This window comes from Frankliniella occidentalis, unplaced genomic scaffold (assembly GCF_000697945.3).
Source record: "Frankliniella occidentalis isolate FOCC.00 unplaced genomic scaffold, Focc_3.1 Scaffold78, whole genome shotgun sequence".
Taxonomy (NCBI): Eukaryota; Metazoa; Arthropoda; class Insecta; order Thysanoptera; family Thripidae; genus Frankliniella; species Frankliniella occidentalis.
Window position 1 is genome coordinate 1,253,456 of NW_026267208.1, and position 12,804 is coordinate 1,266,259.

Below are 12,804 nucleotides of genomic sequence, written 5' to 3' on the forward strand. Positions count from 1 at the left end.
CCCCCCAACCAACCTCTGCATACACACCTTTTTCCCGCTTCCTGCGCACCACCCTCTACCTCAGGGCCCAGCCCACCCTTCCTTTGCACGTGACACGAGATGACTCACCCCGGTAAGTCAGTCACCCCGAGCCCCGCGGCCTGCAGGAGACGAGGGCGGCGCGTTCAGCCCAGCCCCGGCCTGCTCGGCCCAGCTAGGCCGCCCACGCCAAACGGCCCTAAAATCGATAGCTGAGCCGCTTGCACTTGTGGCAGTGCGCCCGTACGCCTCCCGGCGCCAGCGCCCCAGGCGGGGTGCGGCATGCGCCCGGGAGGGTGTGAAGGCGCGAGATATGGCAAAGTGGGCCGTGGGCCACCCCCCTCCCCTCCACATCCCCGAGGCGAGGGGCTGACTCCTGGTGGGGCTGCCGTCGGCCATGGCCTGCCACCACCTGCCTCCCCCGGGAGTCAGTCGGCCTGCTCTCTGACAACCTCTCTCTCTTTAATAATTTGTGCTGCTGATTGGGCGGCTGTTCTCCATTCCAAAAACACAGAGAATAAAACACACCGAAACAGCGATCTTTGTAGCAGTTTCGACTGTTTTTATGGGCCTTCTTTATTTTATCTTGGCTCTGCCTCGCCCACGGGAGAAATGCGGTTAAGTTTTGGGGAAAGGGGGAGGGGAGGGTGCTGCTAAAGACGTCCCCGCTGAAAGGCGAACCGAAAATGGGATCGACACATCAACATACCGGACCGGCGGCTGCGGCGGCCGCGGCTGCTGCGGGCTGCGGGGGGGGCGTTTCCTCCGCCGCGTCTCCTGCTGGCTGCTGCTCTTTGCCTTCGCGTCATGTGTTGCGCGGGCCGGCTGCCAATCATGTGGGTGCGACTGGCTGCTCGAGGAGACGAGACGGGACCTTCAATTGTGGTGGACCATATGTGTGTGTGGCGCGGCGCGGTGCGGCGCCGCACTGCGCAGTGCGAGCTGCACTTGCACAACGCCCCGCCCCGCTCCGCCGTGCCCCTCGCGGGCCACTGGTTTTTATTAGGCGAGTGGGTTAGTTTGTGCCAGGTAGCAGCAAGCAGTCAGGTGCATCTTTTGCCTCCACTGCCGCCGCCGCCGCTATGCGCCTTGTGTTTTCCCCCCTACCTCTTTTGCCTCTATCGTATTATTTTATAATGGACACGGCTTGGTGCGCCCCGTCAGCGGACTTGACTGCCGGTCTCGATCGAGATCCACGCCCCGCCACGCCACGCCACGCCTCTCCACGCGGCGAGGTGCGCGGCGCGCGGGGAGGCAAGAGGGGCCGGGCGGGCCAAGAAATGGAAACTAGATGCGTGGCCGTCATCAATATTCTGGAAGCGTTGTGGCTAAGCATACCGAGGTACACCGTCGGGAAAGGGAAACAAAATAAAAGAGCGACAAAACGATTGTATGGGCTCGCACCTGGGGGAGGATGTGCTGTCGCCCGCCGCCGCCGCCGCCGCTGCCGCCGCTGGCCATTCAGGGGCCCCTTTCACGGTACGCGCCCCGTCAGTCTTCATGCCGGCCGAGAGGAAGAAGAGAAGAGAGACGGGTCGGGAGGAGGACGCGGGGCCATTTGCAGGGCAGCGCTTGTTGGTCATTCCCGGCTGATCACTCGAGCTCCCGCGGCGTGTGTTCTTTTACATTTTTATGTCGCTTGCTCGCGTCGGGCTCTTGCTCAACAGTAGTAGTATCATCTCCGGATGTCCAAACACGGCTCGATTCTCTCCGACTCTCGACCGAGTCCGGGTCCCGCCCCCGATGGTCTGTGTGTTCACCGTGACGGCGACGCCCGGCCCGGCCTGCCAGGGCGTGGCAATTAATGCAGCCTCTCTATCCCGAGTTATGGCGGGAGAGCGGGCGGCCCGGCGGGCCCCGCGAGCCAGACGGACGGCGCCGGCCTCAAAGCTCCGGCAGCGGCGGCGGTGGGGACGCGAAAAGACGCTTGGCGACGCCGCCGACGCCCCGGCCCGTGTCGGGCCGCCTACCTGGAGAGATGAAGTGAAAACTGCGGGGAATGGCCGACCGTCGTCTATATATGAGTTTGGTTTGTTGTTGGAGTCGAGCCGAGTCGAGCAAAGCGAGGAAGGTTCTCCTCAGGCAGACGCCTATCTAGCTGGGGCGGGGGCGGGCCGGGGCGGGCCACCTCTAGTCTCGAGGCCCCCGAGGGACGACGTACTACAACAGTATATTGACGGTGAAGGCCGGGGCGCGCGTGGGTGGAGCCGCGCGGCGCGGGAAAGGCATTCATGTGCGGAGGAAAGGGAAGGGAGACAAAGGTCAGTCCCTTCCTGCACCCTTCCCTCCCCTCTTCCCTTCCTCGCCCCTTTCCCTCCCCCACACACTATTGCCCTTCTGTATCCACTCACGAACCGTCCCTTTAGATATGTGTCCCCATTGTCGAGAGGAGAAAAAGTGTGTGTTTGCGCCGACCGGGGGAAACTGTCTGTGGGGCAGACTGTGCGGTATTAACCCACTGTTCTCCATTGCCGTTGTATAACTCGTCTTTCGTTTCAAGTGCAAGGCCCGCGCGTGACGCCAGCAGGACTCTTCTGCCTGCCGTTTTTTTTTTTTTGTCTGTTCCCATTCTCGCCTAAGCGGCCGGCCCCGGCCACGCAATGGTCCTCCTCGCCCATCCGCTAAAGCCAGCTAAAGCCCTTAATAGGTCAGCTGACGGGTAGACAATGTTGCAGTGAAATCCTCATATAGCGCAACATGGCCTCCTGGATGCGCCCTTGTATGAAGCCGGCTTTCCCGCCCAATTCTCCAATCTCTCTCACTACGCTGCTACTTTTTCTGGTGCGTCGCGTTGGTTTTAACGTGGTTTTGAATCTTTCCTGGCCGCGTGCCTGCGACCTCGGTACGTTGGGTAGTTCGGCGTTCGGCACCGTGAAAGCTCAAATCATAAAATTAAACTGCGTTTCGCTGACCATCGGGACGCGGTCGCGCGTATTTGCGCTTTTACTTCGCCCCCTTCCTGTCCTCTCCTCCCTCCTCTTTCCCCCTCTCTTCTCTCCCCGTCCGCCTCTTTCCACTTCCCTTCTGTCCACTTGCCGGCATACGCGGGCCGGAAAGGAGCAGGGGGGAGGGAGACGGACTATCATCCAATCACAGCCCTTACAGATATGAGCGAGTAACCACAATGTGTCAGCGCAGCGGAGCGCGAGTGTGCGTGTGTGTGTGTGAGGGAGAAGAGAAAGAGAGGGGGAATGGTACATGTCGTGCGTGCACCATGCCGCCGACACGCCGACCGACGGCTGGGTGCCTGGGGTGGCGGGGGCTCTGCCGACGCCTAGGAGGACAGGGCTATCACGCAGCGAGTGCGATCTGCTCGCTCGATCTGCTCCCTTCCTGCTCGGGCTGCGAACCACGACGATGCCGCCCGGGTTCCGGACGCGCTTCGCGATATTCCGGTCGGGCTCCGCTCGGTTCGCTTCCGCTACGTTTGCCCCCTTCTGAGTGCTAATCTTATGGAGAGAGGCGAGCCCCATTCAGCACAGGAGCGTCTGCAAGAGCTCGGAACTGGGAATTTTTAAGTCCGACATTTTGCCCCCAAAAATGGACATACTTAACCAGGAAAATTTTTTAAAAATTGAAATGTTTCCAGAAAAATGGAAAAAATTGAAACTTTTCAGGTAAAAATTGTTTGTTCTATTTTTAACTCCTAAAGTTGTTTTCAAAATAACTTTTCTGCAAAATAAAAGTCCCTACGTGGTGGAACCCCGTCGGCTCGGGAAAGAGCGGGTCGCACTCGCCTCTTGATGGCCCTCCCGGCCCTGCACGACCAGCGGGGGGCTCAAGGGCGAGCACGGCCGGGCCGGACTGGTGCAGGACGCCGCCGGGGCTCTACGGTTATTCCCCGAAAGGGAAAGTGAAGCAGTTTGCACATCCCTAAATGTGGGTCATGGCGTGGAGCCGGCGCGCGCGCGCGGCTGTGCGGACTGACCGGGACGTGGGAGTGAGTGCAGTACGCGAGTACACTGCCGTGTGCGTTGCGTGCGAGGCGTGCGAGACTGCTGGTGATGATCCTGGATGGTGCGGTGGTGGTGGTGTTGGCGCGGAAAGCTGCCGGCCGCGGTCGGGCGTCGCGGCGTCGGGCGGGGGCCGGAGACACGGCTCGGCTCAAGTCTCAGCGCGCGCGGCGCGGCGGAGCGGCAGAGCGGCGGAGGGTGATGGGATGCGAAGGCTAAATGTGTCCCAGAAGTTGGGTGGACCTTTTAACGGCGGCGACGGTTCCGTCCCCTGCGTTCGCTCCGCCCGACGACCCCCCCGCCGCCTTACCTCCGCCGCCCGTGCCGTGGTGGTGGGCCCTTCTCATCTTCCCAAATCAGTCTGCTCACGCCCGCCCGCGCCTAGCGCAGCTAATCCCACGGCGGCGTAGTGGTGGCGCGCGCAGGGCAGGGCAGGGTGTCCATTTGCAGCGATGCCGCAAGCATCTTGCAGCGGGGGGCCAAGGGCTCGGCCCTGCCCGGCCCTGCCCTCTCCACGCGGCGCTCCTCCTCTTTTGGTGTTGGAGCATTATTATACGCTCACGACGCCTCGCCCGGCTCCCGGGCTGCGCGCCGCGCCGCGACGCCTCCCTGACTCGACTCCTCGATGACAGCGACGCCACGCGGCCCAGCCCAGCCCCCCCTTTGCTCCGCTCCCCCGCATCTGGCCGCGTCTTCTTCGGCTCCATCGCTTTTTGTTGTTGTTCGGGAGTGCGGCGCGGCGGCCCGGTGGTGCGGCTCAGCAGCAGCGGCCCAGCCCCGTTTGAATGCTGCTGATCGTGACGCCGCTGCGGTCTCCCCTGGCGGCGCCTGTTTCGCAATAGGTTCTTCTCTCCGCCCGGCTGGCCGTTGCGGTCCAGGGTCCAGGCTGCCGTTTAGCGTGGCGGCGCTTGTCGCGGGGCTGCGGCGGCGGCGCCTCGCCACGCCACGCCACGCCGCACGCTGCTGCGCACCAGAGCCGCGCGGTCAATATTTTGACAACCACACGCGCTGCTGCTGCTGTTGGACGAGCCGCTGCGCTACCTACCTGGTGTGTTGTGGCGCCCGGTGGCGTTGCTTCAGACCTCTGAGTGCTGACGCGCTGACGCTGACCCACAGTCCTATATATCCACACCTCACACGCGTGGCGAGGGTTGGGTTCACTTGTAGCCGGCGGTGAGAGAGAGCACCATGGTCGCCGCAGCCCGAGAGCGAGCGAGAGAGATGGCGCAGCATGCAGGACGTGCCGGTATGGTCGAGCGTGCCAGTTAATCACGCCCCAGACCTCTTTCGATTAATCCCATGATGAAGCCACACCGCGAGCCCATGGCTTTACAGTGAATGGGTATGGATGGAAGTGCGCTACCCGCGGGTCGCTCCTGCTTGGATGTGTGCTGCGCCCTGCGCCCCGGTGTTACTCTTCTAGAGGCGTGCTCCTCGAGTGTCGCTCTCTTGGAGGTGTGCTGTGCGAGGGCCTCCCCTTTGGAGGTGCGCTGCTCCCGTGTCGCTCTCCTGGAGGTGCGCTGCTCCCGTGTCGCTCTCCTGGAGGTGCGCTGCTCCCGTGTCGCTCTTAGAGGTGCGCGCTGCTCGTGTGGCGCTCTCTTTGCTTGGAGATGTGCTGCTCCCGTGTCACTCTCCTGCATCTGCCCGCTCCCCGTGTTACCCTCCTGGAGGTGCGCTGCTGCCGTGTCGCTCTCTTGGTGGCGAGCCGGAGCTGCCCCCGACTCACGCTCGTGCGTCTCGCGGCTCGTCTCTTGTCTCCGCAGCTGGGGCGGGGCGGCGGGGCGGGCGGCCCGGGCTGGGGCCTAATGAAGTCGACCCAGTAACCTTTTATGTGCTGGGTTTGCTGAACCCCCGCGGAGCTGCCGCGCGCGCGCACGCTGAAACGCAGCAGGCGAGGGCAGAAAAAAGAGCGGACCGAGATGCTTTCCTTCATTGCTTTTGTTCTTATTTTTTTGCGCGCTGTGCGCGTTTTAATTGGTTTGCTGATATTATTTTTTTTTGTTTTCGCCCGGTGATAAATATGCTTGTCCGGCTCGTATATAATGATGCGCCAGTCAGCCCAGAGTCATCACCGCCAGCGCCCAAGTCGTTCACCTTGCGAGGTGGTGGTGGGGAGGTGGGTCGGCCGCCGCGAACTGCGCGTTGTTTTGGCAACTCTGTGCTAGTCCGCGTATGGAGTGGGCCGCGGCCCCGTGTGGGGCCCCCGTGGGGCTCCAGGCAGGCTCCAGCAGGCGAGCTCCAGGTGAGCTCCAGGTTAGCTCCAGGCTCCAGGTGGGCTGGAGACTCACGCTGGAGCCTGCCGGGCACTGCCGGGTCTCCCCCTGGCGGCGCGGGTCGCTCGGCTCCGGGGCCGTTTCCTTATTTACGGCTCATGAAATGTGCACAGGAAATCTATTATTGATTGCACAACAACAACGACGCCCGGCGCCGGGCCGGCCGGCGGCCGACTGGCCGGGGCGGATTTACGCCACCCTGGCTGCTGCGGGCTGATGGCTGATCCCTCTGATCTGGTCCAGATCTGTCTTATTTCTGCTCCCCGCAGTGAAAGGCCTTCGCGCGGACGCCCGTTCCGCGAAAGTGTTAATGGCGGAATTTTGCGTCGCGCGCGCGCGCGGCTCGTCGGCGGCTCTTCCCGGGTAATGAGATGAGTGCGCGAAACGGATTCTCTCGCGGCGCTGCTCGACGGCGACCGGGGGGACTCGTCGCGGCGGGGTGGCGGCCTGCGTGTGCGCGAGCGACTCCGGACCCGCCGGCCGCGCCTCGACACGCCTCTGAGCCACAATTGATTTGGCGGCGAGTCCCGCTAGGAGGCCTGCTCCGCGTGGCTCCGCGTGCCCGGCTCGCGGGCTGCAGCCGGTGGCAGCAGCGCCTGGTGGTTGGTTGGTGGGCCTGGGTGTCGGCTGCGGGTGGCCACGGCCGGCTGCACGCTCAAATCCCCTTAGCGTCCGCGTCTGTTCCTCCGGCCGGGCCGAGGGCCGGGCTGGGGCCGGCCGGCGTGCCGCAGTATAAGACCGATGCCACACCGCGCCGTGCCCGCCGCACGCCCCGCCCCGCCCACCCCGCCCACCCCGCCCTTGCATTGGGCTCGCGCACGGAAGTAGGTCAATGGACCGGAGCGGCCCGGGGGGAAAGAGGGGGGAAGGGGGGCGGCAGGCGTGGTGGAGCGTGGCGGAGCGTGGCGCGTCAGGACCGGCGGAAACGAGACACATGCCCAGTCGGTACCTCCCTCGGTACCCGCTCCGCCACGTACCCAAGCGGTCGGGCTGGGCTGGGCCCTGGGCCGCGAGCGCACCATCCTGGCACCCGCTTGTGGGCGTCTGCTGCTGCTCACCGCCCGCACCCGCGGCGTATCTCCGTGCGGACTGATTCGGTGCGCGCGGGGGCCTCGTCCCGTCCGACCGAGTGGCCGTCGACCCCGCGCTGCTGCTGCTGCCGCTGTGCTAGCTGCCCCCCACCTGCCTGCATGACGGCTTTGAACTTGAACCGCGAGGCGCGCGCTGGCTGCAGCCCTGCGGGCCCTGCGGGCCCTGCGGGCGGCGGGGCCAGCACGGCCGATCAGTGTCACCCCGCGGCGTGACCAATGGGCCGTATCGCGGCGTAACGCAGCGTCAAGTTTTATGGTTTGGCGCGCCGCTGAGTCTGAGGCGGGCTGAGGCTCCTCTTTGCGGAGGCTCCGCGAAGGCTCCTCCTGATGAGGCTGGGCTCCGGGATGGGCCTCGTGCTCCCGCGGGGCAGGGGCCAAGGGGCCAGGGGCCGGAGGTCACGGCATTATTGGATTGATGTCATGTCTGTCTGCCTGCCTGCCTGCCTGCCTGCCTGTGGCCGCCTGTCCGTCTGCCTTTGGCCGTCATAGTCCGTCTGTTCGTCTGCCCCGAGCCCCTGTGAAGCGCTAGGTAGGCCACCCGCACCGGCAGCGTGCGCTGTGCGGTGGGGTGGTGGCCTACCCCGCCGGGCGCTCGGCTCGGCTGTGCTGCGCTGCTGCTGCGGGCGGCGCGACCTGGTTTAGCGAGGGGGATTACATGCCGTCTGTTCGCTTTGTCTGTGTACCATTGCCCTTCGATTCTCTCCCGCGCAGATTCAGTTCCCCTCGCAGTCGGTGCGCGCGTCCTGCCTATGGGAGTGCCCTCGCAGCCCAGCCCCGCTCTGTCGCCTCTGCAGGTGTTGTGTGCGCCCTTGCAGTAAGAAGCAGCAGCAGCACTGCGCTTGCAGCAAGCTTCCAGGCCAGTGCCATCGGCGCGTCTCTTTGCGCCGCTCTTCCTATGCTCTCCCCTTCGCTGCTTCATTTTCCTTCACTCTTTGTTTTTCCCCGGCCCGCGGGACTCGCCTGCCTCCTGCCTGGTCGCGCTGCTCGCTCGCAGATTTCTCCGCGACACCGCCCCGCCCGTGTTTGCGAGGTGTGGAGCGGGGCGGGGCTGCGCGGGCTGCGGTCGTGCGGTCGTCCCCCGGCAGGGGCAGGCTCGTCCCGGACGACGCGACGGTGACTCCCTCCCTCCTTCCCATCCCTTACTCCCTCCCCCTGCTGCTAGACCGCCGCCGCCGCGACGGTGCGAGCTTTAGGTGCTTCTCCATGTTATATACGGCGCCCTTTCCCGCTGCGCGGCATTTATTTGGAAGCGCTTTCGTTAATTGTCTCTCTGCGAGGATATGGTCTTCTCGCGCGATGCGGCAGGAACGAACGGCACGGAGAGCAATGTGGTTAATTTCCTCGGTGTCTTCCCCGTGACCCTGTGAAACCCTAGAGTGCGCCCGGCGGCTGCGATAGCATCTCTGGGAGCGGGCTGGCGGGGCGGGGCGGGGCAGGGCGATCTTATCCCGTACGGTGGAGGCAGTCGCGGAGGCTGCTGCTGCAGCACACCGAGGAGGGCAGGAACCCCGCAGCGAGGACACTAAACCACCGCGCGCTGATCGCCGTCGTGGCCCTGTCGCCCTGGCCGGGCAGTGCAGGCGCGTGGTCTCAGTGGCGTCCTTCTCTGGGAGCACTACTCGAGGAGCTGGGCTGCACCGCCCGGCCGCGCCCTGCTCTTGACCAGGGAGTAGCAGCAAGCGGGGGGAGGAGGAGCGGGCTACTGCACTGGACGAAAATAATACGCGAACGGACGGCTCTGGCCGGGCCGGGCCGTGCCGGCGGCTGAGGGCGTTGCACTTCGTGGCCCGCGCGAAGTCTGTTCACAAGTCTTTAACGCCCCGTCGGAGCACCGCGCGGCCGCGGCCCGGGCCGTAATCGCTTTTACATGCAACGCAACTCTGCTTTGGCAGGTCGGCGGGCGTGCGGTGCTTAAACCTGCTGATGCAGTGCGCGGCGGCCCGGGAGCACACCGTGTACGGCTTGTACGTGGCTCGGGCGGGCGGGCGGGCGGTGGTGCACTGCACCACACCACCCCGACACGTGGACATGATCAGATAGGGACCGCGCGGGGCGGAGCAACCCGACTCGGCACCATAGAGTAAGTGCAAGGCGCTCGACGGCAACCCGGCAACCAGGGGCGGGGCGAGGGCAAGGGGTACTTCACTCTTTAAAAAAATCAGTGTTTAAAAAAATCAATCAAAAAAATCAGTGTGAAGCCTCCCAAAAAGGCGCAAATTAAAGCAGAGAGGAATCGGTAAAAAATGAAAAAGAAAAAGAAAAAAGAAACCAAGAAATAATCAGAGAAATCTCAAACTGATTTACGGTTGAACTTATAGTGGAGCACCTCCCCTCGGGCTGAGTGTGGCTGGAGTGGAGAGATACCTGGCCGGCGCCAAGTGTATCACCTGTCCGCCCGTAGAGGTGTTGTCCTCCTTCGGGCGGAGGTGCCGGGAGCAGGGCCTCGCGCCCGCCGTCTGATCGAGCAGCCGCCCAGCCGAGCGGCTCGTGTTCCGTTACATCACTTTGCTGCCTCGGCGCGGTGCATCGCCGGAAACAATATCCAAGCAGTTCCTCGTGATGAATCAGCTGCCTTCGGGACTGGCTGCTTTGCCCTGCTGTCAAACGAACGACGACGAGGACAAAAAAGTAGAATAAAAACAACAAAAAAACAAACGACGCGACGACAGGAATGATAGAAACTGGCTTTCTGTGGTGCTTTCCTGCGCCACCGGGTTGTGGGGCTGTGGCCCCCGCGGCTGCGGCCGGAGCGGCGGCGGCGGCGGCCCGGGCCCGGGGGTCGTTACACAAGACGGACTGCTCACTTGTCTCAAAGTACGGAGAGTGGTTTTTCGTTTCACTTTTTTCCTCCCGCGTCTCTCTATCCCGGCGACACGTCGCTCGCTCTGTGGGTGTAGTTGGGTAACGGATATAAGCAGCGTCAAAGCGTTTTGGGATAAGCGCGGTGGGAGGAGAGGGTCTTGGCTTGGAAGGAGAATGCCCTCCTCCTCCAGGTACAGCAGCGGCAAGCTCGTCTCGCGCTGGGCCTATCTGCTGCTCACGCAGCGGGAGGTGCCGGCTACCTGTCGACGGCCACCCTCTCGTGCATTGTGGGCGAGAGCACCGCCGCACCGCCACTCTGTAGACTTTTTACTTGCGACGCTCGTCTCCCGGGTGGTGTGGCCTCGTAGACATGTTGCCATAGTCACGTATATGTGAATGAGTGGGTGGCTCTTTTATCGTCGCCCCTCCCCATTGGACATATTCTTATTCTCGTGATGCGTCGATGTGGCCGCGCCCCGCCCCGCCCCGCCCCGCCACGCCACGCCACGCCACGCTCTGCCGGCCACCTGACGCTCCTCTGTAAAGCCCACGTGTTATTTCAGAAGACGCGCGCGTGTGTTGTGTGTATGGCGCGGCTGAGCTCCACCCCTGCCGCTGCTGCTGCTGCCGCCACTGCCGGTCAAGTTGCTTCGCATTTACCATTTGGTTCCCATCACCTCACCCACACCCACATACATACTCACAGCATTCAACCCGTCTCTCTCTCTCTCACACACACAATCATACACACACTCGTGCGCGCGGTACCGTTTAAACCCTGTGCATTTGCTTACAAAGGTGTAACCAACCAACCAACCAACCAGCCGCTGGGCATTTGCACGCGCAACAGACAGAGCGACCGAGGGGTAGGGGTGGGGGGAAGGGGCGTACAGGAGGGTCAAGAATAGAGCGCTGTAAGCGAGCGCCGTAGAGCAAACGCTGTCCGTGCACACTACAGCGACATTTGAGGTGCATGTGCAAAACGAATAAGACTGTGCATTTCGTTTATCAATAACAACTGCTTTGTGCAGTGAAGGCACAGGCGAGGCCGAGCAGGCGGCCTCAGTAACTGTTGACACACGGACACGACTCGTGTGCGGCCCGCGTTGCAAAAAATAAAAATAAAACAACTGTGGTGATCTGTATGCGGCTTATCTGGGGGACTTTCGCTGGAAGGAACGTGCCGTGCTGCCGAGTTGGGGCGGGGGCGAGGCCGGCGGAGGCGGGAGGCATAGCTATGATAAGCGGGACCCCCCTCACGTTGGCTCCGACACATCACCATCACCCGCTTCTCTCTTATCCAGTGGCGTCGGACCAAAAGTGTCAGGGATGGCACCATGCAAAGAGTGCGATAGTACCAGACACTCTTAAGCACCAGATGCCTCACAGGCCTGTTGTAAAGCTTCATTTATTCCAAGCTGGCTAATGACTTGAAGCGCCCTAGCAACACATTCTGATTGATAGAAATAGTTAGATGGTAGTATGTATGCACTTCCATTCTTTAAAAAAGAATCTTAAAATTGAGAATCTTTGATATTATTGTCAAAACATTCAGCCACCACACTGGGGAAAAACGGAAAAACAAAGGTGCGAATCCCAACCTTTAAAAGGCACCAAATGTGACCTTTCACTCCTTTAGCTGGCTAGCTTCACGTGAGTTTCATACAAGTTTAGTGCCTTTGGAAAGGCACGAAACTTTAGTGCCCCAGGAGGTGTTGTTTAGTGCATTTGCTTTTCCAGTGCATTTCTCCTCGTCAAGGCATTTGTTTTGACAGATTATGTATTTCTTGGAGCTCACCGCGGGTTGAAAACACACATCCAAAGTAACAAAGCTTTTCTTTCTGTTTTATTGCGGGGTTGTCTCCGCCGAGCAGGATAGATGATCTCGCCGGGCGCCCCTGAAGCGGACTGCAGTCTGTGTGCCGCGGAGGAGTTGCACGAGTGCATGGAAGTCAAGTGTGTGTGTGTGTGCGCGCGAGAAGGAGACAAGGAGAGGAAAGGGGTTTTGTTTCCGGCGGGGCTGGCCTGGCTGGGTCGGCCGCCGGCCTGGCTGTTGGCGTCTCGCACGGTCGCTCCACACGGTGTGTTTTGTTTCCCGCAGTGCACTGACTACCGCACCGGCAGCGCGTGCCCATGTCTGGCTGCGCACGTGGGGCTGCGCGCACGGGGCACCGGGCACGGGCCGCTGCCGGTGAGGCTCATCCGCCCGACTGGACTTGACTTCCTGCAACACACACACACACACTGCTGGCCGCGCCTCGGCGAGAACGCGTAGGAAAGAGCCAATATGATCGCGCCGCGGAGACGTCCGCGACGTCCGCGTCGCGGCTGTCCCGCCCGCTGTCCGCTCGCTGTCCTCGAGAAACAGATACCGACGAGCTGGACTATATGACGAGTCGCCGTGTGTGCCGCGATCACAATAGACAGCGCGGGGGTCCTCTCTCTGTCTTTCTCTCTCCCTCTTCGAGCTGAGGCCGTTGTGAGGTCCTATGCAGTGGCGTGCACTCGTGGGAGTGCGACAGAGAGAGGGGGACAGAGAATGTCTGCACCGCTTGCCCGGTCCGGCCGGATTCCACGACGCACACGGCCCGGATTACCATCTCCCCCGTGTTGGAAGGAAGCAGGCAGGGGGGCTTTATCCCGCTTTATTCCGTCCAGATTCAGGCT

The 12,804-nt window shown here is 62.4% G+C and overlaps 1 protein-coding gene across 1 annotated transcript in view; it reads left to right on the forward strand.

Moving 5' to 3' along the window:
* The window catches only part of LOC113203406 (CDC42 small effector protein homolog), a 21,606-nt gene that overhangs the window by 1,221 nt on the left and 7,581 nt on the right, over window positions 1-12,804 (forward strand). The window lies entirely within an intron of this gene.